Source organism: Lepisma saccharinum, chromosome 1, assembly GCF_977018435.1.
Source record: "Lepisma saccharinum chromosome 1, izLepSacc3.1, whole genome shotgun sequence".
In the NCBI taxonomy this organism is placed as follows: Eukaryota; Metazoa; Arthropoda; class Insecta; order Zygentoma; family Lepismatidae; genus Lepisma; species Lepisma saccharinum.
Window position 1 is genome coordinate 214,646,950 of NC_139229.1, and position 19,097 is coordinate 214,666,046.

Sequence of the window (19,097 nt, forward strand, 5' to 3'; positions counted from 1 at the left end):
ATTACCCCCCCCCTCCTTCCTTTCCCTTCACGTAACATTTCAGAAGAAAAAAGATGTCAAATAGATTTTTGTGATAATTTTAACTACTTGATTTAATCAATCGTTAGATGAAACACAAGAGATGACATTGAAAAACACAAAATTTAAACAGATTATTACCAGGAATCATTTCAAGCAATTCTTAAGCTAGTTGTAAAGAAATTGGGAAAACTTGTGTTGTGCAATATTTTTTAACTGTATTTGTATGGTACTTTGTCGTAGGTGTAACTGGGAGTTCATCTTGGGGGGTCCCAATTCATCGATGAAATATCAATGAGAATGCATTCCATGGGTGCGCTCGCGCTTGCCGGTCTGAAGTAGTAGTAATAAGTACAGATATAATATAACTCTTAAATAAATGACCACAATGCGAGCGAAGCGAGCAAGAAAATTTTTAGAACTATTTCTTTGCAAACTGATAATTCATATTATTAATTAAACATAGCAACAAAACATTCATTTCACAGTATCCTACGATGTTTACTCTTTACAATCTTGCTTTGCTCGTTCGGCGTCCTCTTTACACCTCTCTCTCTCTCTCTCTCTCTCTCTCTATGTCTCTCATATATATATATATATATATATATATATAAATATTTTAATAGATCTATGTTGCAAGCGAGTTCCAAATTCTGCTAGTGTTTTCAAATCTCTGTTTAAACAATGATTCACACACTGAAATAAAGTAATGGAACTCTCTATATATTTAGAGCATGACAGGAGACTTTTAAATATAGTGGGAAGGACGTTAGATAGATACCTGGTATTGCTTTTGAACGAAATCGGTCAAGGAATTTCATATTGAAGTCTTATACCCTTACAAAACCTTGGAAAATACGCTTGGCGCTGTTGAGAGTTTATCTTTCAAATACTGAATGAGACTAGGGAATTAGGAGTCATGTGCCTCTTTGCCTTAAAAGAAAACTAAAAGTATAAGCATGGCATGTTAGCTGCAAAGGGAAGGCAAGAACTTTCACTTCTAAATTGAGGTAATGCTTTATTTTCAATTATTTAAAAATTGAATAGCATTTATTTCACTTTCCAACACAAACATCACAATGAACCAAACGAAATTTTTCTCTCCACGTTTTCCAGCAGACAGTGTCCAGCGCTGTCGTACCCAACTGGTGCGCCTATGCGCAGATATGAATTTGGGACTTAATGTAGCCTAAATTAAATTTCTGTTTATGTTTAATTTCTTATACTTCCCTTTCTTCCTCTGAAAAGTTGGAAAAATTAAATATGTCATTATGTCAGGGAACCGACCAGATAAAAAGAGGAAGACAATTTTTACTAAATCTATATCTTTGCAAACTGACAATAACTTTAATTTAAAAGGGTGCCAGTAATTTCACAGGGCACTACGACGCAAACGCTTTTCCATTTGTATCTGTTTTGCTTGTTCGGCACCCCATTTGTCCTTAGCGCCCAGGCAAACACCCGCGCGGAGCCCCCTTTCACAACTCTTTTTAATATATAATTTCCTTTACAAAGGTAAGAACTCCTAGAGCCACAAAGATGGTCACATACATCAACTATAGACCTAAATGAATCACTTAGGTTCTTCATGAAATACTTGCCATTTTACATTGAATACTCTGTCAGTAAATTTTATATTGATACTTATGAATATCCGTTGGAAGAAATTATACCTACATACAGTGTCACTGCTTTTCTACTCACCACTTTCGGTTTCTTTGTCTGGTTTCATTTTCTCTATCTTCTTCAGCCAGTTTTGGAATCATGTTTCAGACACTGTTACGCTAAGCCGAACGACAAGAAACGAACTGAGCTACTAAACTGAGACTGGCCTAAGGCATTTGACTGTTCTCTTCTCTACCACTCCAAAATCATCCATCTCACCCAAGTTACAGAAAATAGTGTTGCTAACCATAGTAACAGAATTCACTACAAGGAGTCAAACCTGTATCTTTCAATTTCTTCCCTTACTTTTATCGTACATTTTTCACATGAAAGAATCGAAAGGAAAATGCAACAAAATGTAAATTTCATTGACTCAGGGGTTGAATTTACAAATCTGTAACGTATTTAAGAAATATTTATTTAGGTATTCAAACGCTAAACTGTCACACTGTGTGCGGTATGTGCTCCCTAGAAGGAGGGTGAGAGGTCAGTTTGACATTTTCAAGATTGCAGTGTCCCTTCCCTAGAGCTGACCGAAGCCTTGTCAAGGGAGCTGGTGTTACCAGGAAATAACCATGCTCCACATTCCACCCTCCTTCTTTGACACTTTGGTTTTAGTTGATCGAAAGGTCAATTGGACTATGTTTCTTGAAGAGTTGCAAATGGTTCCACTCTGTTAATGTTGAAGTATTGTCATTCTATGGTTGATATAAATATCCATATTTACGCCCCCTGCAAAGGGGGGGGGGTCCACTATTCTGTTTGGGGGTGTTCGTCAAAATTTGGGAGGGTGTTAGGGGGTGTGGATAAATCATTGAATACGGGTAATTAGCTTGTTTTGTTTTCAGTTAAAATAACTATAGGGTTGTATTTTTTTTAATGAAAGAAATTCCAGCTTCCGATTTACATTTATATTCCTAGTATTTTCCCCTCTACAAATTATTTTTGTAATCTAGTTTTTCCAAGTAATTCAAACCAATTCCACCTTGAACACCTTTTCTCCAGGAGCGATCTTAGCCTTGTATTCACAATAGCAAACTTGGAACCCTCACCTCGGTTAACAAGATGACTTAACAACTTCCCCTTTACCCACATAGGACGAAGCGAACACTTTCCCCGGTTGGAGCAGCTCTACTCTCCGAGCAAATCGGGTCAGAAGTCTGCAAATATCAAAGAAATGGAATATGGGCATGTAGGCCACTCGGCTCAACCACGTAACAGTTAACACGCGCCCACTACAAGGAACCTTCTCCCATTATGAGAACCGAAAGACTCATTAAGAAGCAATTAGGCTCTGGATGCAACGCGCTTCACGCACATCAAATCCATTTTATTTTGTAACATTAAAAAAATGATGTCTCGCTGGTGAGATGAAGTGGGGAAAATATTTCGCTTCGCACATAATGTGTCCTTCTTTCCCACAGTAATTCGGAAGTAGAATAACTTTCCTATGCACACGGCGATCCTCCCACTCTCACGCTCATCTCAAAATTAAATAATTTATAAGCAGGGAAATGAGGGGATGGAAATTATCCCAACGTAAACAAACAGGAAGCGATGTTGTCGATTTCACGTCGCTCTTTATTTCCGCTTCCCTTTTTTGGAAAAGAAAGCACAGTGGCTGAATTTTCGGCGTTCATCTTGGGTACATGTCGGTTTTGGCGCCTTTCCTACGCGTGTTCGCATTTCATCGATAACAGAAATTCAAATCACACCAACAAAAATATTGAAGTAAAACAATCATTTCCTGCGGATATTTGTGCAAATTATCCTAAATTAACATTAAAAATCTAAATAATAAATTGAAACTAGAGCTACGGCGATAACGATGCCAATGTATCCGTATCGACCGACAGCAGTGGTTGTTGGAATTTATTTGTCGATACTTTCCCGGTCTTTGAAGGGGCACCCAAAATTGCCGCGCGACACTTTTCACGGAATCTAATCATTTTCGAAATTTTGCAAGATTGGAAGATTGCTCTTATTTTGCACCAGTTTTGTGTGAAAAACTTAAATGTTTTGATAACATGCAATTTAATATCCTGATGCAATTCGTGAATATTTTAAAGCAACAATCTAGGTAAATTGATTCACATAATTAGAGTGGAATACGTGCAAACTAATATTAATCAGTATTTTCAACAATTTTTAATTATTTATTTATTTATTACATTTTGTTTATCATGGCGAAGTTAAGGCTTTGTAGCCTTTTCTACCACTTAACCATGTTTACATCGAAATTTGATCATATGAAAATTAGATTTGATTGATTGATTGAATTGGTGTTTTAAGTCCACTTTATGCACAGTAAGGCTAATCGGGACTGGACCTACAGTTTAAAGTGGGATCCGAACCACTATGTGCCTTCACCGGGTATCGAACCCGGGACCCCTTATATGAAAATTAGAAAACAACATTTAAACCAATACATAGAAAGGTAAATATTGAAAATAAAGAAAGAAAAATATGAAATCGCAAAGAAAAATTACAAAAAAAAAGATAAGAAAAAAATACATACGAGAATAAAAGTCTAACCTATAGGCTACTCACGAGCATACAACAAAACACACACATACACACTCATATATTCATGACAGTAGTCGGGGATTTGAAATATTAAGGTGAATAAGGGTTTTCAGTGTTTTTCTGCACCTAACTGTATTCAATTTGTCATTAACGTGCTAATTTTTGTGCTAATGTGCTAATTATTTGTGCCCAATAAAAATGTTTTAATTGTGTCTTAAAGACGTATGCTGAAGATGAGTTTCGCATTGAGAGGGGCAATTCTCAAACATCGGTATCGGTGGGAATCGGTGAAGAGTATCGGCATTGGTATAGGTTTCGGTTCAAAGTGATATGTATGACATCAGTCCTAAATTAAAGGTTTAAATTCTTTAGATCCAAAAGAAAAGTCGCCATTGACATTATTTTTCTTGAGATTGATCCTTATGTTATGGCCACTTCAGCCCATCGGATATTTTTACCTGTCACGTACGGGGATAAACCGTTTAACTAAAGCTAAATCGAGGACAGGTCCATAACAAGAACATAGAATGTCTGTTATAAACTTCCTTACTGAACAAGAATTAACACTGCACCGCCTGTGAGGACTAAAATCTTCTTACAGAGGTTAAAAGCTGAGGCTATAAAGGGGCACTCAGCGCAGAGACGAGACGCCAGAGCCTCGTTGGCCTGCAAAAAGCAGTTCCGGTGTATACTATGTCGAAGTGAGGTGCCAGGTCATCCCTTACACCTCTACGCATGTCTTACTTGTAAGTGTCAGCATTTTCAGTTCTATGCTTCAAATATCTCACATTTCCTATAATCTCACTGTCAAAATTAAGAATAAAGTCTGCCAACTCTATGAAATTAGTTTGCTTTTAATAAGCAGATTTTGCTTTCGGGGCTAATTAATCTGACGACGACGAACGCAGAAACTTGGAGGCAGCTGACTGCTACGGTATTTTGAAAGATGAAAAAAGGGTGATGGAGACGGGGAAGAAAAATAATTACCCTTTCAATGACCTCCCCTTTTCTCAAGGAGGCCCGGTTTTAATTTGAAGCATATTATTCTCTTTTTTGTTTTTTCCTCAGAAGAAGATAAGATACACTAACCTGAATTACTACTGTTTAAAACTTTCAAACAATTTCAATTTCCTTCTTTTTGTGTTGTTTTCACGATGGGTGGGAAAGGGAAGAGATCTGACAAAATGTGCCGCTTTTATAACAACAAATGGTTCAAAGGATATTTTTAGCACTTGCGAGCAGACTTCGGCGAAGCAATTATCGTTTTGATTTTCAAGCAATCAAATGCAGAATCCGGGGAAGGTGGGGGGTTCTTGGTCTATTAATTTTGATTTGATTTTTGTAATTTAGCGTCGCGTTTTTGCTAGTTTTGGTTAATGCCGACGATGAGGATGAGTGATGATGAAGGAACACTCACAAAGAACACCCATGCCCAGACCGGGATAAGAATCCGGGACTCCTGATGTCGTAGCGCACTGTCGTACGGAGGTCGTGCCAATAAAATATAGGACAAGATTCATGAATCCTAAGCAAGTATCTTGGTTAAAACTAACATAGTGGAGATGAGATCTCTTATCCGAGAGTTAAATTCTTGAAACCGATAGATCAGAGCCGTAGCTAGGGAAGGAAGTTTAATTAAGCCAAAGGAAAAGTGTAAAAGATACGATAAAAAATACGAGTAATAAAAAAATATATTGGCGCACCATTAACACAATACTGCTATCGGTTCACAAAATCAATTCCGTAAAAAAAATGTTGCTTGGTCCGCTTACAATATACAGGCGTTTCTACAAGAGTCCAGAACTTGGCGATTCTGGCTTAGGTTTCGTAGTGACCCTCAGCACACATATGAACAAGAACACAGAACAACAGCGAATCTCCAATAGGATAATCATGAGAGTGGGTCGAGACGCCAGTCTTATTAGTGTGCATGATCGCATTTTCCAGGGTGAACTACGGGGAACAAAAATTGAGAAGTGAGTGCTTTACATCCTCATATGTCGTTAGTAAAGTTTCAGCGAAAACCTGTTTGGAGCGGTACATTTCCCAGCAACGGCCAACCACTCAAACTTACCAGTCTCGGTTTTCAATACTATCAAGTACGCCATAAATACAGACAATTCTCTGTTATACCGCTCTTCATACTCTTCGCTAAATAATCACCGTTACTTTTCCGCCCCCTCTCTCGTCTAAATGCACGCTCCACGAACTCCAAGCATAAAAACAGCAATTTTGCTCTGGGTGTGAAATGCACCAAATTCATAAACAAATAAAATCACCCAGCATGTCTAATTTATTTTATTGCAATAGTATCTCTCCTTCGTGCATTAACACGTTTAACCTTGCAGAACTAGGCCAAAGGAGACATAGCGCACAAAATGTGAGTGACAAAGAGTACTAAGTACACACACACACATAAGGACGCAAACATGACGTACACCTCCTACATGGTCTTCTCAAATAGAATGCCAGCTTTCACCTTTTCACTAAGATAAAAGTTCAAGTATAGTTTCACACACACACAGCAGGAAATGTACGAAATAAGTCTTATGCATTTTAAATGCATCAATTGATACAGCCACAGGCGTAATTGTTGGATTCCCCGTTCAAAAATTCTAAATTTTCCAAAGGAATGTTTTAAAGTTGAAGAAGTGGCATGCTTTCTACACAATTACTCAAAATGTAATACACCTTCCCGTACAATATTAATCTGTATGTTTAATCACCTTCTCCTAATAATTCGTTAACTTCCCTCGCTTTTTAATTTGGACTCATTCTTGTAAATTTGTTGCTATCGTAAAGTGAATTAAAACCTTGCACTTAGGCTTTGGCTACTTAATTCGACTTTTAAATTTCTTCAAGTTGCTTGCGACGACGACGGAAATAATATGAAATATATTATGCATGTATGTATAAGAACAAACACAATAACGGTCGGGTTTCGAAAATGTAGCCTTCAGAGTCGAACACTGTTAATGCTTTTGGTGACTTTCTCTCAAATAAATACAGTTAATGGATAATGGACATTGGATTCTGGACTGGACCTAAGGTTTCAAGTGGAATACAAACATTACGTGGTTCTCGAAATTTGGGCCATTAGATTATAAGATATAACGGCATCTACTACCTCGTTGGGAGTTCTTAGTTTCGTATAACTCTACATGATGGACCGATAGGCTAATCGGGACTGGACCTACACTTTAGAGAGCGTCCGGAACCATTGTGCAAGATACCTCCACCGGGAATCGAACCCAGGACACTTTTAGTACAAGGCAAGAGCGTTACCACTACGCCATTGGGGAGGGCCCCTACTGGGGAGCCACTACTCGATATATGTATAAGTTTTTTTGATGAAGTTATATCAAGCAAACGTTCAACTAAATTTCTTTACTGTTATCCCTGATCGTCCATCATGTAAGTGAATATCAACAACCAAAAAAAGAGACTCATTGACATTTTCCTCCTCCTTATTACGACATCTATTGTCATTCATCCAGCGGATGTCAGTTGTCAAGAATTCTCTAAATGTTTGCAACTTAGTAGACTGAGATGAAACGGCTATACGATTCCATAAAGATTCCTCTATGGCCCTCTTAAAGTATAGCAAAGAAGACCTCTTTCAATCAATCTCACGGCGACGTTGTTTGTCAAAAAGGAGACGTTCAGTTTGCAAGACGTACATAAAAAGAAGTAAGCGAAAACAAGACCCGATGATTGATGAACTGGAGGTTCCAGACTTTCGGCAGCACGACCTCATCTGATCTGTCAGACCCGATGCACTATTTCCCACAGGAAAACCGAAGGACACAAGAGTTACGGAAAAGAAAGGACTTACGTGGACAAAAGGTGAGCTGCCAGAAGCTTCCCAGACTCCAAAGGTCTGTTGCTAGGCACGCAAAGAAATTTTCAAAGCCTTAAGAGGCTCTTAAATAAGTTCAATAGGTGTAAAGTGTGTTCCTCATTCCTCAGGGGACAAAATCAACCATTTCACCTTAGAACTGCAATATTAATCATGTGTGGTCCTAGCTTCGTATTCTCCAGGTCTGGGCACTGCTGACACCATTGACAGGTCTGGGATCAGTACTTCAGTTATTCTAGTTATTCTGCTTTGTTTGTCTTATCTCTAAGGGAATTGAACTGACGCATTTCAAGATAAAACTGGCGAAATACGAAATACACGAGTGTTCCGAAAATAATGTGGTACTTCAGTGAAGAATTGTGCAAAAAGTGATCAGTGTACCAGTTAGCACAGTAGTAGGTAGTCCCTTGTATATACGTGTGTATATATATATATATATATATATATATATATATATATATATATATAAAACCTATTTATTATTTTACTCAACAGAAACAAAATGACCGATCTCCCAAGCAGATTAAGATCATGCTGTTCTTACACATCCAACATATTTTATAAGCTTTCCAAGTCGAGAATTTCAAATATTATTGGCTTCCAGTCAAACGTTTAGATTTAAGTACTTATTTCGATATTTTTGAAAATTCCATCACATGTATGAATTTGTTTGATTTGATTTTTGTTATTTAACGTTGCTTTTCTTTTACTTTTGACTAACGGCGAGGATATGATGAAGGGATACTCGGTAAAGAACAGCCATGCCCAGATCGGGACCCCTGGCGTCGTAGCGCGTTGTGCTAACAACTCCTACAAGGAGGTCGGCTATGTATGAATTTGGGATTTTTCATCCTATTATAAAATGCAACAGAAGTAAATCTTATGTGAAATTACATCAATAACTGTAAAAAATCCTTACTCTCGAGGAGTTTCTTCAACATTTCTCTCTGCCAATAGCACATTATACCGCATTTTGCCGAGAATACGTAAGTAGACACTAAAATACGACTTCACCAAGTTTTTATTAAAAGAAATACACAAAATATTCATTTTTTACTGAAGAAACTATGTCCATTATCTCAGTGTTTACCATTACGCAATGCATAAAGAATGTCTCTATGCATGCATGCACATCTGTTAATTATTATGATTTTATTTTACTAACCCATTTCGATGCGATTTACGTCCACAGACAATTATACTATGTAACAAAAACAATGCACTGAATAATTTATGAGGAACACATTGTTTTGTTCTAATTACTTCAGGCATTAGAAAATAAAATGGTTTATAAGCGAACACACACACACATAGTTTGTTTGGAATTCATTGTCTTAATTAATCTCGGTAACTTTGAAAAGTATGCCATGAATACACATCACAGAATGCATATTAATATGCTTTTCTAAAATTTCCATTCTGGCAATTCAGGATTTAAACTAAATGCAAGATAATTGCCAACGAAAATCCTAAAGAAAATATCTGAATAAAACTAGAGCAAAATGAAGTGGACATATTTCTTTCTTTGTACTCTTTCATCAGCGAGTACTCACTGTTTAAAGCATTTCGATGCTTATGAAATCACATTAACCTTAAAATCGAGGAGCAAAGGTATAACCTAGTTAAAGATTACCTAGTCCACAAAGAAAGTATCAGTACATAAACCGGCATAAATGTTGCCCGTGTTTCAAAATCCAGAAATAGCATTAAATAATATACACATATGTACATACATCACTCAACGTGGACCGTTCTTTTACAAAATTGTTTAATATGTAACAAGCACGCACCACGCCTAAGGAAATAAAAGATCATGATCAGAACCGCTCAAGAGCGCAAATTATTTACACCACGCCAATTGTAGATGTTAACAGTCGCCAACAAACCTATAGTTTGTCGAAAAAAAATGTAGTGAAGTACAAATAAATGACATGAACAAAATATACACAGACGTCTATCCTTGTCTATCATTTAGCATTGAGAATTTTTGGAGATTCCAATACATCAGCAAAGAAGGTTGCTGCATTGTTTATCGTTGCCCCAACAGACAATCAATCAATCAAGATATAGAGCAATCAATTGAAAAATATATTATATATATAAAAAAAAACACATTCGGAATATGTTCTAAGATACAGGAATCATATACTGCCAATTCACAGGTAACACATGGTGTGCATATAATGCTATTAAGCGGAGTTTGCGTGTTATAATTTTGTTTTGAAAAGTTTCTCTTGTTTTAAGTCCACTTTATCCTCAGATAAAGTTGGGTTAGTCAGATTAGTTGGGACTGAAACTACAGAAGGTTGTTCGGGATCTCTGGTGACGATTTTGAAAGCCGCTGGCGGCGCTGTTATCAACGTCAGTCCGTCCAAACGGTGCATGCTGAGTCACGTCAGTACCGAGAAAGCGTGTGCAGAGTGTTGTGCCATTTACCTACAACGATGCCGAAGAAAATTGAACCATACTGGGAGGGCTACATAACAGCCCTTTCCGATGCTATATATAGGAATTCGGCAATGAAAGGAATGTGCAAGAAGCGTGGTTTTGTGATATCGAAGAACGGGGTCGGTGCGGTATTGAACAAAAAAGGCAAAGGCCGACTGGGCCTAATTCCACAGGGGAAGAAACAGGCAAATCCACGAGCAGCTACGAGTCGTACACCGGACATAGTGAGAAAAGTGAAGGCCCTTGTGTCAGGTGGTAACCCTGCCCCCCAAAGGAGTATAGCACGTAAGTTGGGAATGTCTGTGTCAACAGTGAACACCATAATCAAGAAGGACCTGCAACTAGAAATGCGGCATAAGGGGCGAGTTCACAAGCTGTTGCCTCGTCACATTGTGGAACGTCGCACGAACGCTAGAAAGCTCTACGAGACCTATCTTGCAGGGGAGAGATGGAAAAATGTGGTGACATTAGACGAAGCATATGTCTACCTTAGTGACTGTCACAAACCCCGCGCGATTTACTACCGCCCTCGCGACAAAAACAATCATCAAACATTGTATCGAGAATGCCAGGAAAGTTTTCCACGGGGTTTCATGATCATCGTTGGATACTGCTATAATGGCAAGCTAGCAATTCGCCGTGTAGCTAATAATGTGAAGGTGAACTCCACGTACTATCAGGATGAGGTTTTAACACCCATTTATAACATAGATATCCCGGCACTGTATGGGGGGGGGGGGCAAAAACCAGGTCTGGGTGCACCAAGATAAAGCATCCAGCCATACCTCCCGTTCGACTCGTCTGTTCTTACAGCGAATGGAGGTGGAAACTGGCATCCGTGCAATTCCTTACAGCGACATTCCGGTCAAGGCGCCAGATGGGTCACCCATGGACTTCTGTGCATTTGGACTCCTAAAACGGACCTTAGGAAAGAGACGTCCACACACTCTCAATGGCCTCTGGAAAGCCTGTCAGGAGGAGTGGGAAAAGTTGGACATGATAACTCTTCGGAAAAGTCTGTTGCAATGGAAATTACGTTGTTGGCCTATAGCGCGGAATGCTGGTTTTCCAATTGAGCATGATCGTTGGTGGCGACATGGGTTTTCATGAACTTATCACCCTTCCAACATTGTCCTCAGAGATCCCGAACGACCTTCTGTATAATTTAAAGTGGAATCGGAACCACTATGTGCCTTCACCGGGTGTAATACTAATAAGGAATGGTTATTTCAAGACAGGTGATTCGAGTATGACTGGACATTCTTAAAGTATCTGTTCTTATTTTAATCATCGATTGCGAGACCAAATGAGGTATCCCATAGCATTTGATGACTTGCTTTTAAGGGTCAAAGATCAGGAAGATAAAGACAGATAAAGACAGTCTGACAAGATAAATGATGATACGAGGAAGTTAAATCGATATGCGTGACTGACTCATCGAAAGAAATACCCTTAGGACAAGTATACATCAGAATTGTTGACCATTATGACAAATTATTGCCAGAGAACAGACAATGTCGACGAACTTGTTTCCAGGAAATATTCAGATTTGACCAATTATTTTACAAACCTTGATTTTTCGCATGTCATCAACCACACTGCCGTGCCCTCTAAAGGTAGGAGGACCATGTCCTTGCTTCTCTCAACTGTTACGATTTTCCGCCAACAGTACAATGGCCGACAGCGACACTTAAATTATCCCTTTTCTACTTCATGAAATCACATTCTCCTGTATCTTTGCCCAAAGGATATGGTTGAGGATTCGCAAGGCGTGCACCAAAGGGTATACGAAGTTCTTTTGTAGCACACGCGGTCACGTGGATCAAGGTAGAAATGACATGTCACGGTTGTGGATACAAGTAACTTTTGGACATGCGCAACCTCCATAATGATGTCAACGAATTATGCTTCTGTGTATCAATACTATTGTGGAGCATAGTTATGGCAGTAGCAACATATTCAGTTCAACAATATGACGATAGTCTACATCTATGCGTACACAATGCACGTGGTGAAATCTATGCAAACATGCTGACGAGCATGGGCTTAGAATTGAAAATATTTAACTCGGATTTTAAGTTGCTGAAGAACTGTGACAAGCGATTTGCGATTTTCTGCTAAAGAATCAAACTCTCGTGATTCATGAAAAATATACTACTTTTATCTCACGATTGCCACATTTTTTTGGTAATTTTACTTGTTCCCTACAGTTAAAATCTGAAAAAGAATGCGTGAATATTTTTGCCACTTTTCATTCAAAACAGCGTTGTAAATTAATCCTTATTGTAGTTCAAATTATCCATGTGTATTCATTCTACGCGTGGATTACATGCACACAACTCATGCAGGCGTGCACATCACTGAATATAACGGATGATAACAATTACTTCATAGATCAAGACAAGACACATTGTTAGCGTAAGTATGCTACGAAGTCAGGCGGCGTAGGTTCAATTCCTGGCAAAACATGGATTGTGTTTATCCCGTCGTTTATTTCATCTTCGTCGTTAGGATTAACTTACTAAGGTAGAAAACAACTTGAAAGATAATACGTGCATCAGGTAAGAAACAATTCCAACATCAGCGAGCAGTCTCCTCCTTCAGACTACGAGTGCTGACCTCACCGATGACGCAGTAGTAACGTCGTCCCCTTGTACAGTCAACGGCAAAGATAACAGTAGGCAAATTGTCCCATCACTATATCCATTCTCTTTTATTCTACATCCTATGAAATTCTGTTGATGCGAGGCACATATTGTCCTCTGCCTATTGGCGTTTATATTTCAACTCATGATCATCACGTTGTGGAAAACAGACACTAAAAAGGGCGATGAACAATTCGCCTAATATTTATTTTGCCGTTGTATGCACTTAAGGGGTTCGATACCCGGTAGAGGAACATTGTGGTTCGGATTCCACTTCAAACTGTAGGTCCATTCCCGAATAGCGCATCCGTGCATTGTCTTAAGGCTTAAACTTAGCTTACCTGAGGGGGGACCTGTCAGGTCCACAATCTATATTTCTTCGATTTTTTACTTGTGAAAATTTTTATAAAATTTTGAAAATAAATTACATTGGTCCCTAGAGTGTTTCCCCATGCCAGCGACAGTGTACAATTGGCTGGTAATGATCGTAATTTTTCTAATTACTATAATTAATGAACAACTGCACTTCTGTAAACAAAAAAGCATTAATGAAAAATTATTATGCTTTTCGTGAGTTTCAAACTCTTTAAACTCCGTGGCGCAACATCCCTTGAATGGCCAGGGCCTACAGAGCGGCTTTTCATTGCGTAACACGTGGTCAGCGCATCGGATCCCATCGCCACTATTTTCTGGTTTTCTTGACCGGAGCCCGCTACTTCTTGAAGTAGCTTCCCAATTGTCCTCACGACGCTGGGTCAACGCCGAAGTTTTGGGGACACCCATCGGGAATCGAATCCGGGACCGCTCGCACCAAAGACGAGAGCGCTAACCACTTGGCTACGCGGGAGCCTTTTGTGAGTTCTAGTGAACTGTAAAAATGTGTGCGACACTCATACAATAATTGGTTATTATTTTTTATTAATGATTGTAATTTTTGTATTTATTATAATCAATAAATAACTGCACATACATGTATAATCAACTAGGGAAGCAGTGATTCAATAGCAAAATGGTTTCTTGAATTTTTATTAAGATAAAGAAAAGTGTGGAGCCTGTGAAGTCCACTGGTAATTATGTTTTTCGTATTGCACGGGTAAGCTAGGGTTAAGACAAGGTCCTTATCAGTCGACAGAATTATATTTGGAACTTCAAGTCCTGGATGGGAAACCGGAAAACAGAACTGAGGGAAAGAACAACAATGGGCTATTATCATTTACACTGGACTCGCAAGCGATAAGCAGCCTTTACTGCCCTTGAACGCTTATCCTTCCCTTAGGTTCCAGAACGCAATGACCTTGCGAACACGAGTATGCCTTCCTCTGTACATCCTGGGTTTATTGCAGTCTATTTTGTGACGTAACAAATGGTCATGAGGTTCGATTCGACAGAAACTGAGGAAAAAAATGAGAAAACGAGAAAGCTGTTCCGAAGCGGTTTTGTCTTCGCCGCTGTTTAATTCGCTCTGGAACATTGCATTTTTCCCACCCGAGTGTTTTACATCGGACAAAATTCGTGCGAGTACATGAGGTAAAAAGGGGAAGGGGAGGTAACGAGTAGCGATGTTCAAACGTCACGTGACACTCAGCGTCACGGCCGGCTGAGTGAGCCATCCAGAGCGGTTGCAGCGGAGGCAGTGAAGCAGTGGTGCCATATAAACAAAAATTTCCCCGGTGATTGAAAACAATTTATTTTGCTATTGTTTTTAATATGGTGTTATTAACTACGATTGCAGCAAATATGACTTACCGTTTTAGGCTTCGAATATATTGTTGGCACTTTCCATATGCCTGTTTTTTTTTACTAAATTAAAATAAAAGTTATAACTAGTGTGTGCAGCGAACAACTTTACTGTTGTGCATTGTTACCTCACTATGGAAGAAAATACTATGCGCAATTGTTTCATATAAAAGAAATCCTGCGGTTCTTCCTACATACCCAATGTTCTGTATACATGTATGTTCAATAGTTCAGTGACATAAGTACTTTTTGGTTGGGTAATCGCGGTTATGTGATTTGATCCTATAAATTGTTTAAAATAATAGACCCCCAATAAAAAAACACAATGGCATTGTAGTGTGTGCTTCACCAGACATGCGTTTGCAATAGCATGAACACAATAGACACTATTGTTTTGTTGAATGTCTATTTTCATGCCTATTAACATGTGAAAAAAGAAACCTTTGGTGACATTTGTTTTAAGTCAAGCAACAGTTTTACGTGAGACTTATATCGCGTGACCGTATGATTTAAATGCGCCAACCATAAAAAATGTAAAATGCTCCCCTGTGCTATGCACCATGCCATGAAGGCGTAAAGGGAGTGTTGGGTTAGGGCGCCACACTTTCTTGATCACTGTCGAAGATGGGGGTGATGTGATCAGCACCATGTCTCTGGCCGTGGGCCTCCCCCATGGCGCAGTGGTAGCGTCATTGCCTTGTAATCAAGGGGTCCCGGGTTCGATCCCCGGTGGAGGCACAAGTGGTTCGGATCGCACTTTAAACTGTAGGTCCAGTCCTGATTAGCCTTACTGTGCATAAAGTGGACTTAAAACACCAACTCAAATCAAACCAATGTCTCTGGCCGCCTTTACCACCCCCCCCCCCCGAGTCTCCTCCAGGTACCCCATTTTATACGACGCTGGGTGGGCGCCGGAGCCGCTTGAACAGGTGGAAAAATCCCGCTTCTCCCCCGCCGGGGATCGAACCCGAGTCTGTCGCATGGTAGTCAGACGCTTTAACGACTGAGTTACCGCAAATGCGACAACCATAACCACTATATTGCCATGCTAAGCCAAACAGCCTAACTGCATTTCAGATAATTGCGAGAAAATGAGCAAAATTAGTTTTGCTCTTGGTTTGACACTTGAATAAATTTTGGGAGACCTAAATCAATCATAGGGTTACGTTTTGGTTTAAAGGTACAGCCAAAGGTGCAACATAGATTGATTTCTCATGATTATTTGCAATGGAGTTAAGGCTCCTTTGCTCAACAGGACAGTGCAACACTCACTTCCTAATTTCAATTTAATTTAATTTACGGACCAAAGTTTAAGCAGGTAGTCAAGTCTGCCACGGTTTGCTTTCCGGTGGGAATTTTTCCAGCTACGCCCCTGTATGGATCGACTCGGGGGTTCAGCCAGCCTCTAGTAAATGGGCGCTGAGCGGTCGGAGAGTGGTGTTGATCACCTCCACAAATGACCGGGATGACTTCACGTGGGTGTATCTCTATTTGTTCCACGTGCTTTATGGTGGAGGGAAAATTTTAACCTGTGAAGGGAAATTGCGTCCTCAGAGTTAGCAACACTGCTCCTAAGTAGTGTCCCCAGAGCACGGATGAGGTAGCAAAACCTTCAGCGAGCCCGCGCCACCAGTAGACCAAAAGCATCGAGGCGGCGTTCCCCTCTCTTACCGTTCCTCCTCGAGACGATCCAGCACGAAGGAAATGACGCATGAATCAGCGGAGAGGGAAACCCTCGGATGGTGATTCCTAACCTGCTAACAGAGTGACCGCTTCCAAGATACGGGGACCGAACAATGGTGCGTGGGTCTTCCGGTTCTCGTGTGTGAAACCGTGTGCAGAAGTTTGTGATGGTGGTGTGATCGCTAGTGTTATACATTGTTGTTCGTTTTCGAGTCGGAGAAGCTGTGGACTTCCAGCACAAGTGAAGTTGGCTTATAAACGAAAGGATCACATTTATGGAAATAACCATGGTAAGTTAATTGGTCGAGACAAACTTTTCTTCACATGTTGTTGGCGATATATTTTTTTGGATGTATATATTCTTCTCCAAACGTTTCTTCGGTGTCCATTCCCGAAAATCCATTTATTCTCCCATTCCGGTATGTCATTCAATCACAAACAAAATCATAATCCTATCCTCTTTTCTTCAATGTCGATTGTTTTACATTGCCTGACGACGACGAACTGATGAAATGGACAACGGGACAAACAAAAATACTACATCCATGCCTTATTCAGGATTCGAACGTGGTACCTCTGGCTTCGTAACGGCTAACCACCCCGTCACGGAAAACGGCTGAATTCCGGTCCATTACAGTCTCGTGGTTGTCCATAGCAGGGTTGTTAAATTTTCAGGAACTCAAATTCTAATGGGTTCTATTGGGTTCAATAACAGGACCGGAACCTTTTCTCTTGCACAATATAAATTCGGTTCAAGTTGTATATTGTTGCATATCAATTCCGACCTTGGACCGTATTTAAGTTGATCCGGAAAAAAAAGGTTCCGGAACAGAATTGAAATACTTTAAAGATAAAAAGGTTATTTACGGTCCAGAACCAATTTACCCTTACTGATTTTCTCTCTCGGACCGGAATTGAATTAATTTACAATTCCTGGACCTTTAACAAATCTGGTCTATGGCACATGAAAAAAGCGTGTGCGTCTGCAGCTTTCCTTGATCACGTTTTGTAATTTTGAAAATTTTACGGCGCTCTTCCACCTCTCTAGGTTAATCACGCCGGTGTGGGTGAATAGGGAATTCAATGATTTGAAGAAAGAAGCATCATAGAACGCCTGCTTCATACTAGCTTCACATTGCGTCATGCTAACTACTCTGAAAGGACATTTTCCCGACACTTCTGCAACTTAAACTGCTAATTTTTCTTTATCAATGTTTAGGTTGGTCAGCACTTAGACTATTAACAACAATCATAACACCGACATTAGATAGCACTCACGCAGCTTGACAACAGTCATTGTGAGCCCAACGTCTCTTCAAAGATGATTCTGTGTTCGCTGTCTTCAAATCGTTACCGAATAATATCAGGATGCGCGTATATGGAACAGTCGCGGTGGTCCAGTCGATATGGCGTCTGACTGTTCCTTGGGTGATCCCGGTTCAATTCCTGGAGCGGGCAGCAATTTTTCCAACGATGTTTCCCAGGAGTTCAATCAATTTCTAATAAATGGGTACCTGGGGCTGAAGGTGTCCAGAGCAGGGTAGTGATCATATCACCTCCACAATAGCCGATACACGAATGTTTCAGCCCTAGCTCCGCATCCCTCATATGCCTTCACGGTAAGATGTACACCTTTGCAAATGTACATGGAGTTACAAGATCATCCAGCAATCCGGAATAGTGATTGAAATTGCTTTTTGCTAACCCACGGATCCTTGGTTCAATTAATAATAATAAAAAAGTTAACTTCCACCACGCCATTCAGACGTATCAAGTTTCTTCTGGAATTGAATTGTTGTTATAAGTTCACTTTATGTACAGAAATGCTAATCGGGACTGGACCTACAATTTAAAGTGGAATATGAACCACTGTACCAGTGACTCCACCGGGTATCAGACCCGGGACACCTTGATTACAAGGTTAGGTCTCTGCTGGATCTTATGCCAATTCAGCAATGATGTTTTCGAAAATGTATTGTTTTGAAGAACACACTGATCTTCTAAATTCTGATTGATTGATTGATTTGGTGTTTTAAGTCCACTTTATGCACAGTAAGGCTAATCGGGACTGGACCTACAGTTTAAAGTGGGATCCGAACCACTATGTCTTGTAAATTCTGTCTAATTAGAATTCAGAGTTCCTCTCATTGAACTGCATCTTCGAATGAATTCAATGCTACATAATTGTAGAAAAATGTGATAGTTTCGCGGCGATGCAAGCATTAAAATACTTCCCAAAAGAACCGAGAAAATTAAGTATCCGTATTACGCACACTGAAAAAGATGTGTAAAATCGACACAGAGGGTGGTCCCAAGATGTTCACACCACATTTTGTTCGTTTCAGTATCTGTAGTGTTGATTGCAACGATTTGTGTGTTACTTAAACATTACTGAGGTTATACGTTGACCAAAATGTGGTGTGAACATCTTGGGACCACTCTCTGTGTCGTTTAAACACATATTTATTTACAATTAAACTGAATCTATCCGTTTGGTAATTGCTGTCCACACTTTG

General features: G+C 39.6%; 2 protein-coding genes across 3 annotated transcripts in view; one reads left to right on the forward strand and one right to left on the reverse strand.

Annotated features, from left to right (window-relative positions):
* The window catches only part of MCU (mitochondrial calcium uniporter), an 809,713-nt gene that overhangs the window by 250,256 nt on the left and 540,360 nt on the right, over positions 1-19,097 (reverse strand). The gene's annotated exons all lie outside the window — the stretch shown is intronic.
* Positions 16,521-19,097, forward strand: part of jv (javelin) — a 61,160-nt gene continuing 58,583 nt past the window's right edge. Inside the window, exon 1 of the mRNA XM_083112054.1 lies at positions 16,521-16,871. The gene's annotated coding sequence lies outside the window, so the exon portion shown is untranslated. The remainder of the gene's footprint in view (positions 16,872-19,097) is intronic.